The sequence below is a fragment of the Megalops cyprinoides genome, chromosome 1 (assembly GCF_013368585.1).
Source record: "Megalops cyprinoides isolate fMegCyp1 chromosome 1, fMegCyp1.pri, whole genome shotgun sequence".
NCBI classification, from domain to species: domain Eukaryota; kingdom Metazoa; phylum Chordata; class Actinopteri; order Elopiformes; family Megalopidae; genus Megalops; species Megalops cyprinoides.
The window spans coordinates 41,853,042-41,868,308 of NC_050583.1; the positions used below are offsets into that span (position 1 = coordinate 41,853,042).

General features: G+C 47.9%; 1 protein-coding gene across 5 annotated transcripts in view; it reads right to left on the reverse strand.

Annotated features, from left to right (window-relative positions):
• The window catches only part of tanc2b (tetratricopeptide repeat, ankyrin repeat and coiled-coil containing 2b), a 172,129-nt gene that overhangs the window by 108,806 nt on the left and 48,056 nt on the right, over positions 1-15,267 (reverse strand). The gene's annotated exons all lie outside the window — the stretch shown is intronic.

A 15,267-nucleotide genomic window follows, 5' to 3' on the forward strand; every position in this document is an offset into this window, starting at 1 on the left:
CTCGCGCCCTCATCTTCGCGTGTCAGACTGTGACAGAATGCACAGCCCTGCCAAACAGGCCGAGGGGAGGACGGGAGAGGAGGAGAGAGCCAGCCAGGACGACACGGAGATGAGAGATGGTGACGTCACTCTCAGCAACCTGGCAACCGGCACGGCACACACTCGGAGCCCATCTGGCCGGCAGCAGCCTGCTTTAATAATTCAGAAGCCGCGTCTCTGCTCCGCGAGGCAGTGCCCTCCTGAGACGGCTCTGACGCCGGCAGCGGTGCGCCCGTCACAGGTCACAACGGCAGAGAGGAGGACATGAGGAGAGACGCTGAACCGGCTCATGCCAGTTACCCTTTTTCCAGGGCATCCGCTGCCCTCTGACCTGGGTTGCACCTTACCCACCACAGAACCCAAAGGAGCTGAGCTAAGGTGCTGGATGAGGGCAGGGTCACAGAGGGCACGCAGAGGGGTGATGATACCCACGGACTCCTCCACCCATCGATATCAAGAGATTCCGCCGAAAACTAGAATGCTTAACCGCCTGGCCCAGCATGCCACAAGCTAAATCAAAAAACAATTCCACTTGAGGGTGTGAGAGTGAACAGTCATCACCAGCAAGGTAAGGGGCACCTAAGGTTAGACTGAATAAATAACAGCCCCTGTGGGAACGGGGATGTCTTGCAGTGAAATGTCAATGAATACGAGCGTGTTAAATCAGATTCACTGATAAAACCAAGGTAAGTAAGTGGGAGAAGTAAGGATTTGTGGGGTCCCTGCTACCCTGCCCCCACCCCCCGAATCCTGCAGAGCTTGGCCGTGTGACTGTGCTACCTTTAGCCCATTCGTCGCTCGCTATTGAAACAGCTTGTTGCTGACAGCTCTGCACGTAATAGAAAAGGAGGCCTGTGTGGTATTTAACAGAGCGTGGGGCTGCATGATTAATGAAGTATTATAAGCACAGCTCAGGAGCCTTGCACTGTAATACCGAGCTGAGCTGAAGACTCCACAGATCAAGGCCCGTACTCACAGAGGGCGTGTAGACACAGGAAGAGGGCGCGTCCCCTCTTTGAATACAAATGACAGCAAGCACAAGGCGGCCTTAGTCTTACAAGGCTCATCAGCGTGGTAATTAAGTCCCAACCGCCACAAAGTCGTGACTGATACTCCGAGAGCACGATGGCGATTCCCCCTCCCCTGCGTAACCTTTCCTCGGCTATAACCAGACATGCCCATTGAATGACAGACAGACGCCACCCAGCAGATCCTGAGGGAGCCACCAAGGCCTGTGTGTGAATTAATGATGAGAGCCGGGGTGAATGGTCTGAGAGCAGTGAACAGGCAGGCGACTGGGGCTCTGCGCACTGATGCTGGGAGCACTGCCTGTGAGGCTGAGAGCGGAGCTCCCGAGCCCGCCGCTCCCCCCTTGTCTGCAGTCTCCACATCAGCATGCAGGTGGGAACGCCGAGAGCGACGTGCAAGCAGACTGCGGCTCCAGACAGGGAGCAGGGCGTAAATACAGACGGGCCACGTGGCTTTGGGCGGCGGGTGAACGCTATGCTGCTATCGCTATGGGACAAGGTGGCCGTGGGGTGACCTACGCAGGGTGCTTGTCGACCAACATGCGGTACAATCTAGAGTGGTCGGAGATCACCAAATTCCGAACTGCGTGTTAAGACTTAACGTGCCGAAATAACAGCAGTGGATGTGTGCATTACAAACAACCACATCGGGTTTTCTTTCCATTTAAAAATGATCAGAGCAAATATGACTTTTCTCAGTCTGAGCAGTCATGGCCACAGTAGAACCCCTTTCCCTTCTGTTTTTCCCTGGGGGGGGCTATCCTGTAGCCATCTACTATGCTGCAGGTGGAAGTGTGGGTCATCCAACACCATGTCTATCTGAGCCCCGGGCCCTCATTCTTTCACACATTCCTGTGTCAGAAACAGGGATCAGGCTCCAAATCCCAGATTAATCAATCAGTGATGCTGAGATATGAGTATGTCAAATATGAAAAGGCCAGAATCCACACTCTCTGCTGTAGGCTGCTGCCAGAAGATATGACAGGGAAAAAAAAGGCACAGAGAGGGCTTAGATGTGAGCATTCGATGGGAAATCTAACAAGTCCCCTCTGTAAGAGTAACCAGCACTGTCTCTCCTGTGTTGACCCTGAAGACAACAGACTAAGCCCTGATACCGATCGCAGGCTCCCCTGTCCTCTGCCTTGCCTGGCATGTCCCCAAGCCACCTGGGCAGCATGGTGCGCGGGTGCTTACAGGTGTGAGGGCAGGTTTTGATGGAAGGGGCTTCCGTGCACAACTCATGAAGGTGAGCCTCGGTCCGAGCGCAGGGTGGAAGGAACCCCTTGTGTCCCATCACCAGGGCCATCTCAGCGAGAGGGGAGCAGGGTACAGCCCTCCTGCCTCCCCCCCAGGCTGAAACAGAGCTGCTGTTGCATCCTGGGAGGTGGGTGCTTGTGGATAAGCGTGCTCTCAATCTCATCCCTCTCACAGGCTAACCTTTTCCCTCCTGCAGGAACTCGAGAGACAGATTGCTTGCTCTATTAGTCTTTCTTCAACGGCACTGGTTCTTGTTTGCCTTTGGAAGTCCAGCTCTGAACTGAGAGATATTGATATTGTTAGTATAAGGATCAGGAGCCGAGGGGCCAGGTGCAGGGAGAGGAGGGGTAGCCTGGAGGGTATACAGAACTGCATGCCCTGGGGGGGGGCTAAGATCTGAACGTTTGGCACTCTTCTCCCTCCCCACACCCCTCTGGAGAGGACGCAGGGTTCACAGCGGGGTCATGTCGACCCACTTTTCAGGATATCCTGTACCCTCCACTGAGACACAACTACTCAATTGCAGGTGTCCCATGAACAGACCTTCTGAAAATATTCTGAATGTGTTTTTTATACTTACATAAATTTAAAATAGGCTAAACAACCTGCAAAAATTGATCAATTATGGGATAAACAATGTCATTTTGCCAGATACTATGTGAAGGTGTCAATCATACACACACAGTTACATATGGTCTGTGGTGACAATGGTGCTTCTGTAGGGGGAAGAGACCTGACCCTGTTTTTCCCTCCCTTACAGCCCAGTAACCTGGCCTGGAGTGTTGGCTCACCGCAGCTCCTGGTGGAGGGGAGAGAGGGTCCAGCCAGGTAGACATCCTGCAGGCCCTCCTGGGGCTTTCGTGTGAGGAAACGCTCACACAGGCAGGTGGTTCCGCCATTCGGCTGCTCCTTCTCAGCGGGGGAGGGCCGCCTCCACAAGTCAGACAGCCCTCTCTAACCGTCTGGTGCAAAAGGCTAGCACCAGGAGGACTGCAGGTATCATTAAACCTGGCTGAGGGGCAAACAACATCCAGGTTTCCTCAGAAGTATGCTACTGTGACTGAATTCATCTGACAGGCAAAAGAAGAGCTAAAATTCAAGGTAATAACTTTCGCAGAAAGCTGCGGCATTCCTGCCACACAAAGGCAGAGTACTGATAATACGGTAAATGGCATCGCAATCAAATCAATGGTGTATCACTGAGGCACACTATATCAAATCAGTGGCTGTTTGTCCCCCTCGCATCTGCTGCCTGTTGTGTGCATCTGCAAAATTGGGGAATCATTTATTTAAGATGTCATACCTGTTTGCATATGATGATTGCAATTCCTTATGACAGCCATCTCCAGGGGTTTGGCAGGACTGCATCTACTTCATGGTTTACATAACGTAAAGAACACTGACATCTTTAACAGTCTCGGTGGAGAAGGAGCGATGGTTTCAGGAAGAGGAGCTGCCGACCCCCTCCCAGCAGGGCCGCTCCCCCTTGGGCTCAGGGCCTGGCAACGTTCCCCTGGAGCGGCTGAAATGTACGAGTGGCTCTGCCTGTTCCCCCATCTGTGCTTACCCGCTCTTCACCTTCTGGCACCTCTCCCAGAAAGACAACTGATATTACTTTAGCAGTCCAGCCTGCCCTGGCTCTGCAGAGGGGATAGAGCCCAGCACAGCGGCCCGAGGACTACTGCTGGGGCCCCTCCTACTGCTCACTGATCCGCATGCTGGACACGCCCATGCAGGTACACCTCTGTTCGTCACATAGTCCAACCTCCTTCTAAATGTGTGCACAAAAAGAAACAAATGACCCAAAAGAAACAAAAAAGCAGTTTACACTCTCACTTGTTAAGAGTGAATTTGGTAATTATTATCTGTATATTTCTAATATTGTGGGCAAAATTTCAATGATCTTTAATGTAACAGCCCAGAAACCCACAGGGGACTTCAAAAAGCTGGTCTGTTACTAGAGGGCCTTGCTGTAGTCCAAAGCCATCGATAAACTGTCCTTGTGGGCAAACTGGCACTGTCAGAGGCAGAGGTGTTATGAGAAACACGGAGATGGTACTGTACTACAGCGCCCATGGAACAGCGTCGAATCTGCATGGGAAGCGTGTGCTCACGTGTCATCATGGAGGGGCATATTCTCTGTGCTGCCAACCACATGATGCATTGGAAGAGGCCCCGTGTGTTCTGAATCCTAATGAATGTGTCGTGGCGCACAGGGATGGAGGGCGCTACTGACATTAGGGGCAGGATATGATTAGCGCTCATGTACAGGGCCGACCTCTTTCGTTTTCCGTGCGGAGGTCCGGCCGCAAGCACTCTCCCCGCTCCCGATCATCACGCCCGTGTGTGTGTTAATCTGCAGAGGACTGCTAGCTCCTGGTGACCACGCCCTGTGGGAGTGGCTTCAGATCCCATATTCAAGCGGCTCTGGCTCGCCTTCAGCTGGCCCTCTGCTCCAGCACAGAACGCTGTTCTGAACCTCGTTTACTGTGACTAACACAGCCAGAGGCAATTAAATGTATAGTGGGCTTGTCAACCACAGTTGTGATTTTAAGCAATCTATGAATTGTATATGATTTCACCAACAGTGCACTGTCCTTTTTTTCTTGCACGACCATTATCCACAGTCTGACGTGCATTTAGCTGGACCAGACCTTGTTGCCAATTTGCCCGTCGCATCCAACTCGTATCCATCGTCTGCCCCCACGTGTTATTGTGTGGCAGCGGCTGTCAGGAGAAGTGCATGTTGGCACGTCAGGTGAAATGCAGAGTTAGCTCTAATGAGTTCATGTCATAACGAGAGAGCAAGAAGTAGGTTCACTTAAATTTAAACCAGAAACTGAAACTTTCCTGTTTTTGCTCAATTTATTCAGCCAGTGAAGTGTGTCTCCTTGGCTCCTCGTGTGGTGGGGAGTGTGCTACAGGGAGGGGAGCGGTTAAGGGGACACTATATGACGGTGTGTCAACAGTTGGTGCTGTACAGCATCGGCAGGGATAGCTCTTCAATTGTTAATTGTTCATCTCATCAGGATGAATGTTACATTGGTGTTTCTTGCATCTCTAGCATTTTATGTAGCTTCACTATTAGCACAGAATATTGAATGGGACACTTGTCATTGTCCTCCATTTGTATTTGTTACTTGTGTTTTCTTTTTTACTTCTATATAATGCAAGGAAAAAGATTATCACAGTCATTTTTAATGTTAATGTTTATTTAGGTTTGATTCTTAAGAATCGCTACCATTTTCCACCGGTTCAAACAGGATCAATCCCCATATGAGACTGGGTTAACCAACTGTGGGCTAATTAAGGAATGTTAGAGCTACTGTATCACCTGCCTTGCTTGGCAGCCTGTATATTTACTTTCATTCATGTTAGTTCATAACTATATCCAGCTTTTCATATCAGATAAAACTCAGGTGTGTTGAGCTTGTAGCCATGCTAGTTAAAATTTCTGGTTGTGTAATAAACCCAGCTGGGAGCTATGAACAAATCCATTTATTGTGGGGTGCTACAGACGTGTATCCTCAGCTCCTCTGTAGTTGTATTCTAGATCAAGCATACATAGACACTGTCAATTTTTCAACATGAATATGAAGCAGATGCAGGAATAGCAGTGTGGAGGAGTTGCCTGACACGTTTCTCGAGGAAAGACGAGCTTCTTTCGATCAAGCGGTTGGGCAAAGCACTGAGATGTTTACTCGCTCCCGAAAGAGAGTGAGGGCTTCGGTGCATCTCAAAACCAACAAGACTGGCTGTCACATAGCCCCACCCAGGCGGGGCTGAAGAGCTGGTGGAAGGAGACGGTCGTCAGGTTAGGGAACAACGTCAGGGTCTTTTGTTCCAAATACAGTGGAACAGAGGCAGATATTCTGCAACTGTACCCACTGTCACTGCGGAGATTAGCACCACCCAGGGGCGCCCCATATTACAGTGCCTTCTGGGGAACAGTGAGCCTCCTCACTCTGAGAGAAAGCTGTAGTCAGGGCTTTATCCCATCTGGACCGCCACTTCTCATTGATGATGTCAGCGCTGGGTGTGTCTCCCGCTCGATTCATACAGCAAACAAACCAAACAAACACTCAGTGGGGGCAAGAAGCAAGGGAATGAAGATGCCTGACCTGCTGCATCAATACAGGAAAGGTACCCTTAGAGAAACAGAGTGGAGACAGTAACCACCAACAGCAGGAAACACAGAGCTTTCAACGTAGGCATAAAACTGAGTTGACAAACATTACTGATCAGTCGGCACAAGTGCTAACAGTTGTGTGAATTCCGGTTGGTCTGTGTCACAGAATGCCCCGTCTGTTTATCTGGCATTCTCTCCCTCTTACACAAACCTCCCACTCCTTCACCTTACTTTGCTCTGCTCTCTCTCTCTCTCATTCGCTCTCTGTCTCTCCAGGCAGGCTGTTCTCCATTTGCCAGCAGAATCTCTGCATCCCAAAAAGGAGAAAGTGAAAAGCTGCAGTGTCTGTTTCCACAGGGATAATTACTAGCTCCAAGCCATACAACACAATCTGGCCAGGGCCCTGAATGAGGAGTTCATGGCCTTCCGTACAATCTTTCTTCCTCCTTTTTCCTCCCTCTATTTCACATCTCCCTCTCCCTATTTCATCCATTCAGTCTCTCTCTCTCTCTCTCTCTCTCTCATACTGACACATAAATTCACTCATAAACCTCAAACATGTAAATACAGAAAGATGCACATTTACACACACAATGGTATGTACTTGCACACACACACAAAATGCAACTCTTAACCAACTGTACAGTTCAGGTGTGACTCGAGTCCCCGCAGGTGGCCGGTGGCACACAGCCCAAGAGCACAGCCAGACATGCAGACAGAGGACTGCATCCTCCTCGCTCTCCTCCTTTAGCTGGTATACAGTACTGCTGCCTCTAGGTGACAGACCGTTTTTCCTCTCTTCTGGTCTCAGGACAGATTTGATTGGTCACTTTTTTTTCCCCTGTCTTTTTTTGCAGAGAAGAGGCTGCTGCATAACCAAATGCAGTCCTTGTAGCTCCATATTCCCATGAGGAGATACATCAGTCCTTCTCCGGTGTCTTATTCACTGTAATGCGAGATGGCAAACATTTTTCAGGGCGTGTCTGTAATTCTATTCTAAACAAATGAGTACTTCAACGTCACAGGTGGCTTGTAAGGAGAGACCCCTCGGCCTCTGACACACAGATTACCGATGAGCGTGTGCTACTCACGTTATGATGACATCATTGCCAGAGGCACAGGAGCTGCAAGCAGCCTTGCAAGGCAATCGATACCCCTCCGGCTGTCTGATCAGCCGCTGACCCACGCAGACTGATGGGCATTTGTAAACCGTCTAACCCGGCTAAAACATTGCGCGCTGATGCAGGCGAGACTCAGGGGCCGATGGACCTGACACCAGGGCGTGCCCATCGACGTCGCTCGGTAACCCAACAGCAGTGGCACATCGGCGCAGCTGGCAGAGGGAGTGCAGGGGTGCAGAGAGGGACGGAGTGAAGGGAGAGACAAAGACGAGACAAAACAGGGCAGACAGAAGGGCGAACATGATGCAATCCCAGCGATGGAGAACAGACACCAGAGCAGGGGCGTCTCATGCCCTGATATTCGGCTTCATCATTGGCAACACATTCAGGGGTGAACTGGGGGTAGGTGGATTTTAGAGGACAACAGGACCGCCCTTAGAGAGATGGCAGGGGAGAGGCTGCAGAGAGCAGATACCAGGCACAGGAATTAGATGGGTGTGGCATTTGTAGTGCAGTGCACAAAACAATTAGCATGTAATGCTCTACTCTGGCTGAGCCCACACCAGACCTGTATTTAATTATGAGGCTGATTGATAATCAATAAAATGACTTTAAAAGAGAGGCCTGCTGAGCAAAGGAGACAACATACTGAGCAAATTCAGATGCAGATCTGCTTTACTGGAACAACCAGACACAGTAAAGAATGGAAAAGGGTGAGAAGTGCCAACAGTTAGAACCAAATGACTGCAGTCAATAATAATGATAATGCATAGACATAACAGGTATCAATTGTTTTTATATTCTTCCTGAAACATGCTATTTCACATTGTCAGTTGAATTTGCTCACTCAGAGTCCCTCAAGCTATAGCAAGCTGGTACATATCAGATAGTCATCTGCCCCTTCCATAGTAAAACTGGCTGTTTGCTTGTTTGCTGTCTGTTCATTTAAAGGCACTGGAGAAGGGGCTTTTTAATATTTAAAATATCATTTTTATCTTTAAATTAACATTAGCTTTGAGTTATCAAGCTAATAGTATTACTCACAATATTAGACAAAATGAACTGCAGGATCCACGCCACCTGTGTCCAAGTGACAACACAGTCTTTCCCTGCCTTTTTAAATCCTCCTTTCTACATTGGCAAGTTCTGGTCAATTTGTCTGTGCTTGTCCAGGTTTTTTTCTCTGTAGCCTGTGCTTGGTTTCAGATAGTGGTTTCAGCTATTTTTTCCCACAATATTTATGTGATTTTTTTCCCCAAAAATTCATATTGAATTATAACTGGTTGTCTGTTGCATGTCATGCTGCCTGGACTCCAATTCTCACTTCAATGAAGTGCAATGGGCAGGACTTTGTAACAGAATGAAACAGGGATATTTACTTTGAGTAGTCTATTTTAGACAGAACTCTGTGGTATTTTCCTTTACAGACATTCACTGTCATGCCTATATCCCCTTATGCACTGACTGAGGCATGTATAATTTAGGGCATGTCCAAGGGCGGGGTTCTCTCAAGTAGACGGTAATCATTTTTATGCCAACTACCCTTTTTTTGGCAGGTCATATTTATTTTTCCTCTTAAAATTTACTGCCAGAGCCCAGAACTGGCAATACTGTCTCATAAGGTCAAATTCCTTTGTAGCCTGTGTTTGAAAGAAAGCACAGCTAGGTCATCGTTGCAGCTTATACATTTGACATGAGTGTTGTGTAGCATGAGGGTGATGTGGTTTGCTTCAACAGCAGTCTCGTGTTTCTCCCTCCTGACCGACCAATCAAAGAAGTTGTTTTAAACACAGCGGCACTAAATCCAATTACACAACAACACTCTTTAAGGGCACTGCCCCAGATGAGTGCTTATATTACAGGTAATTATTTGTTAAATGAATTAATGCAAGAATAACACATTCCTCCGTGCACGTGCTCAATGTGAGTTAAATAACTGTGTTATTGTCCTTAAGGCTTGAACAACTTGAGCAGTTAAACCTCTGAATTGGCAACATCAGCACAGGAGGATTCCGGCACCAAATTTCATTAGCAGCTTTTAAAATGGTTCATCTAATTGAGCATAATTAGTAATTCTTTATTAAGAGTGTGGAAGCCCTGTGGAGGGGTGTCGGAGTGGCATTTGAAGTGTGCTGTGGAGATAGGGAGCTGCTTCAGACTTTAATTGGGGAAACACAGGCCATTGGGGCTGGTGAGGTAGGAAACAGTTCGAGACCCTTAAGAGTTTTCATTATGAGGCGTCCAGCTGATAGTGGGTCAGGCAGCCCTTTTTATGTGAATTCCATGGTACTGATGAAAAAGCATCAGTGCCAACTGCAGGTGAGAAAACCAATCCAATAAAGCAACAAGCCTTTATCTGGCGTGAAGAGTAAAGACGGTGTACTGAATTTGCCTATTATACAAATTCATCCAATGGCACTCTTCCTCAACAGAATATCAAAAGCGGAAAAACTAGCTGAATGCTGTACACAAGATGATCTGGTGCCACTTTGCCTTCTTTAAATTCACACACAGCTATTCTGCCTGGTTACTGTTATCAGCTCAGTCTCCACAGATGTACACACACATTGGAAATGGAAATGAAATGCTTCCTGCTCTAACATGAGGTGGTCTGCTGCAACACTCTTCCCATGACTGAGCTCTCAGACAGTGGAGCACTGCAAGGGGGCGGTGGAGTCTCCTCTCTTGCTCTTTGCCCATTCAGTCCAGGTATGGTGCAAGCTGAGGCAGCCTCTCACCTCATTAAAAAGCGGAGATTCTGCCGCAGAGGCACATCTGAACTTCCTCCGCAGAAACACACAAACAAACACACACACACACACACACACACACGTGCACACACACAGAGCAGGAGAGCACTGGAGCCGCAGGCCACTGCTGGCCATCACTCAGACTCAGTCTCCAACAAAACCTTATCTACATCTCCCTCTGCTCCCTGCTCTAAGCTCCCAGTGTCAGACTCATATAAATCACATTCGTCTCTGGCAAAGAGACAGGACTCCATAAATCACACTAATATCAATAACGGGAAGTGCCGGGCAGGCAGGCTAATCGGTGCAGGGGCCACGTTTAAACCGTTTATGGTCACTGCTAACAAAGTTTCACTTCTGCCAGCTCTTCGATTACTAATTAATCAAGAGAGATCTCCATGATCTGTGTGGAACCACAAAGCCCTCCTCTCAGCACAGGGAAAGTTGGTGCTCATGCCACGGACAGCGGAGGCTTCGTAGTGCATGGTGGGGCTGATGTTTTTGGATTGGGGACCGAGATTTACAGAGAAGCCATGAACAAAGGAAGAACATCTTCAAAAGGGGTTTTTGTCCTCCATAGTTAGTCAAATGCGTTGCTCCCTCAGAAAGCAATGAGGTCGATAGATTCCCCCCTTCTGACTTTTGGCTGTTGGGATGCGTGGCTACTGTCTCTTTTACTGCTGAACCCCCCTGATTCTTGCCCCCTCCCCGGTGCAGCTCACACCAGCTCGCATGCCCCCCACAGACTCACAGCCCAGGTCTTCGTTTCAGCCTGAGAAAATCAAATCAGCTTTAACTCCGTCATCCCTTTGCCAGGGAACAAAAGAGTCATCACTCCTACACAGGGCAACTGGCACATAGCTGGATTACCGCAACTGTTCGACATTTAAAAAACAACACGGCATTCTCCCTGTATTATTCAAGGGAACCTTCAAAAGCAATGCATCAAGCTATTACAACTACAACAGGACATAGGGTGGGAAAGTATGGAAAACACTGTTCATTACCAATTTTTAACACAATTTCCATTTACAAAGAGGTCCAGGAAACAGGATGGCATGCTGTCAGCAATCTACTCAAATGAGGTTAAAAAAATGAACACCTAGATACCACAATCAACTCACTCACTCCTCTGTCCCACAGGTCAAGTAATAACTCTTGCAAGAGTTCTCCAATAAAGCACCCTTGGGTCAGTGAGTTTGGTGACATCAATTATACACCACACAATGGATCTATTTTAAGATGAGTCCAGAGGACAGGACTGCGGCTCACAATATGTCCTTAGCTCCCTTGGTGGCCTACTTCCATTTATAGGTAAATTATGGTAGTAGAGTAGGGAGTCGAGGCCAGCAGGTCATGAACAGGGACTTGCATACATGCACCATGCATATTCTATGAGCCAAAGACAGATGAGGGAGCCTTCCACGGCCTATACAGCAACTGGACTAAAGCCACATCACTTGCGCTTTAGCAATCATTGCACCAAGGATTTCTCTGAATGACTGTCTAAAACAAAACAAAAAGCGAAGAGTCTAAGTCCACATTACTTCCATATCTTAAAACAGTGACATTAAAGCAAGTTATTACACTCTTTTGCAGAAACTCATACGTGTGTACTACTCATCCACTGTACAACAAGGTCAGTGGGCGCAAATTTGCCATTGGGGGAGCATTCAAACCAAAACTGGACATGTGATCATCAGTAATGCAGAGGACTGAGCTCTCAGTTTACACTCTGCATCAATGTGAAACAGTAGTAGCATGTGGTGTCCCTACCCAAACAGACATACAACTGTGTCCACAGTCACTTTATTATCATGCACATCACACAGCACATACAAAAATCTCAATCCTCTTACCAAAACAACCTAATATACATAGCTCCAACAACGTCTTCCTTGAATTGAGACAGAGAGTGGTACAAGTCGTAAAGGATGAGCCCAAAATTGTTCACGCGCAAACAGGACCCACGGTGCATGACAAGGCAAGGTGACTGGGTCGCAGACGGCATTCTGGGTTACAGACATGAATCAGAGAGAGGACTGATGCAGGTGTATCTGCGGAACATTTTCCTGCTGACAGCACCTGCGCTGCATGCCAAACCACACACTGAGACAAATGTCTGATGGCAGTGGTCTCTTTTAATACTAACAGAGAATCATGCACTCCTGTGTGTTGATAACTGCATAAAGAGTCTCATCTGATTTACTAACTCGTTTCCTCATTAAATCCTCAGCCTACAATGAAACCTTTACCAATGAAGACATGAGCTGTCATCACAGTTAATTGGCACCCAGGTTTAATAATTAAGCATTTGGAGGTTTAATTGAAATGAATGCCACTACCTTTTGAAATGCTGCAGTGGAAATGTGTCTTTCTGTTAATCAATCCACGTATATTAATTTTTAGTAGATTACACTAACAGGAGAGGCACTCACTGAGCTAAATGAAGTTTGAGTGTGTCTGCATTTCCTCCTGCGTTGTTTGCATGGCGCTGTGAATAATAATGACACAAAGAATCCGGGGAAGCTGTGCCCTCTGCTGGCACCCCACCAGCCCGTGACGGTGCCTGGAGGAAGGGGAGGGGTCTGTGAGACCTCAACATATTGCTGTTCTGCTCCCAGCCATGGAGCTGCTGCTAAGAGACTGCTCAAGGTACAGAGCGGCTGCCATCCTCACATGCCGCAGCCGGCCACGGGCATCACCACCCAGCTGACACATAAACACACATACACACACACACACACACAGCATATGCATAAACACTTTAACACACATGCCAACATGTATTACAAACACACCAACACACACCCACACATATGCATACGCTCATACACAAAAGCACACATAGATACAGGATTATGTGCACGCAGCAATACAAAAATACATCATATGTACACGCATGTACATGCAAAACTGCACACATATACACACGTATACACATGTATGTGTTCACACATATCTGTACACAGTGCAAAATACAGACACTTACAGTACGTATACACAAAAGCAACTCGGGGGCTTCTAGCAGTCAGCCCTTTGACATGGTCACATGGAGTGTCCACCCCAGCCAGTGATCAGTCACTAAACGACAACTTCTACTTTACATATTTTATTATTACCATTAGCAACTCCAGCTTTCTGTGAACTAATGCATCATGCAGTACTATATACACATTTGCTGGAGAAAATTGTGTAAGGTGAAGCTTGGCTCTGCGCTCCGTGGTTTGCAGTGATTTGGAGGCCTTCTTTATGATTTATATGTGAGAATGCACGTGTCATTTCCTCTTACTCCAAGTGCACAATCAGGAATGATAGACCATCCATTCACAAAAATAAGGTTCTCTCTGCTTTTAACAGTAGTGCAGTGACCACATGGCTGTCCACATTTGTATGCCTGTCTGACACCACCTCTGTCCAAACAACAAGCCCACAGAAAGCAATGCAATAATGAGCTTGTGTTTGACAGGCAGGTTAAGGTGTAAATAGAGTCATGACACGGGGCGGCGAGGTCACTCTGCTGAAGGCTATTAATGGCAGGTAATCAACCTTGGCAAGGAGGCACATTTGCATGGAGCCCGGAGTGCTTCATCTGTCAGTCAGTGCTGTGCAGGGCTATTTAAACGGAATTTTCCAACTGAAACACAGAGGCAGATAGTGTACCTCTCCCTTCTTCCCCCCTCTCCCACTCCCCAGCCATTTAATCCCTTTTTTATCTCCATTTTGCATAAACAAGCCATCCTGTTTCCTCCCCTCCCCCCCCTCTCACATACTCTCTAGTCTCCTCTAGAGACTAGAGAACAGAGTCTTACAACAGCACATGGATCTCAGTGTCACTGACTGGCATGGGCATGTGAGGTGTGTCCACTGTGGAAGAAACCTTTGTGCTGCTGCCAACCAAGGACACAGAAAGGAACAGTGAAGGAAGGGGGAAATGTACTGAACATGCAAATCATTCATTTACATAATACTGACTCTAGCAGGACAAGCTGCTGGCTGACGGCGGGAACTTTTAGCCAAGAGGCAGATGAGACACTAGCATCTGTGGGACAAGCACCACCAAACATGTACACATAAAGCGAACAGGTTTTAGCAGGGAAGTCCTCCAGTGCGAAACTAGAGGCAGGTTGATGCAGGTCAGTTTTGGTTACAGTAAATTTTTCAAATGCAGGATATGTAGGGGTTGAATTAAACACCTGCTGGTAGCCCTACCAGTTAACCCCCTGTGCTGGCTGGGGCAAAGTAAGCCTGGCGTAATGCTGACAGAGCCCTCACACCTGGAGGCCTTCCCACCGGTGGAGCTCCTATCTGGGCAGAGTAGATACCAGAGGGCTGATGCCAGCCGGAAAGCAGACCCAGGTGCCACACGGCCCACGCTGCACAGCTTCCACTCTGAGGCCAGCCTGTTTGCAGCTCTCACTCAGCACACAAAACTCACCGTGAATCCAGCGGAGGAACGACTGCCTTGCAAAAGCTGAACACGCACATACTGACAAAGCCTAAGTACACCTGATCTGCTGTGAGGGAACGTTGTGTGACATGAATCTTTGAGACTGCGTGTGCTCTGTGCTCTGTGTGCTGCTGCGTAGGGGTGGGCGACCACACCACAGTGCTGAAGAGGCACGGAGGAGACATCTGAATAGCTCTGAACTCTCAGCGTAGCTGTTTCCACAAAATACATTACATTCTGACACCCTTCCTGTGAAACCACACTGCATTACACGATTTTCATTTAGCAGACACTCTTATCCTGAACAACTTATGTAAGTTTTCATGTTATCCATTCATATTGCTGGATATTTACTGAGGCGATTCAGGCAGTGCCCCAGCAGGGAATCAAACCAGCAACCTTTCGGTCACAAGACCTGCTCTTTACCACTCTTACCACTATATTGTCGCCCCACATGAACGGGTTGATAAGTGCTATGCGACATCACCGGAGC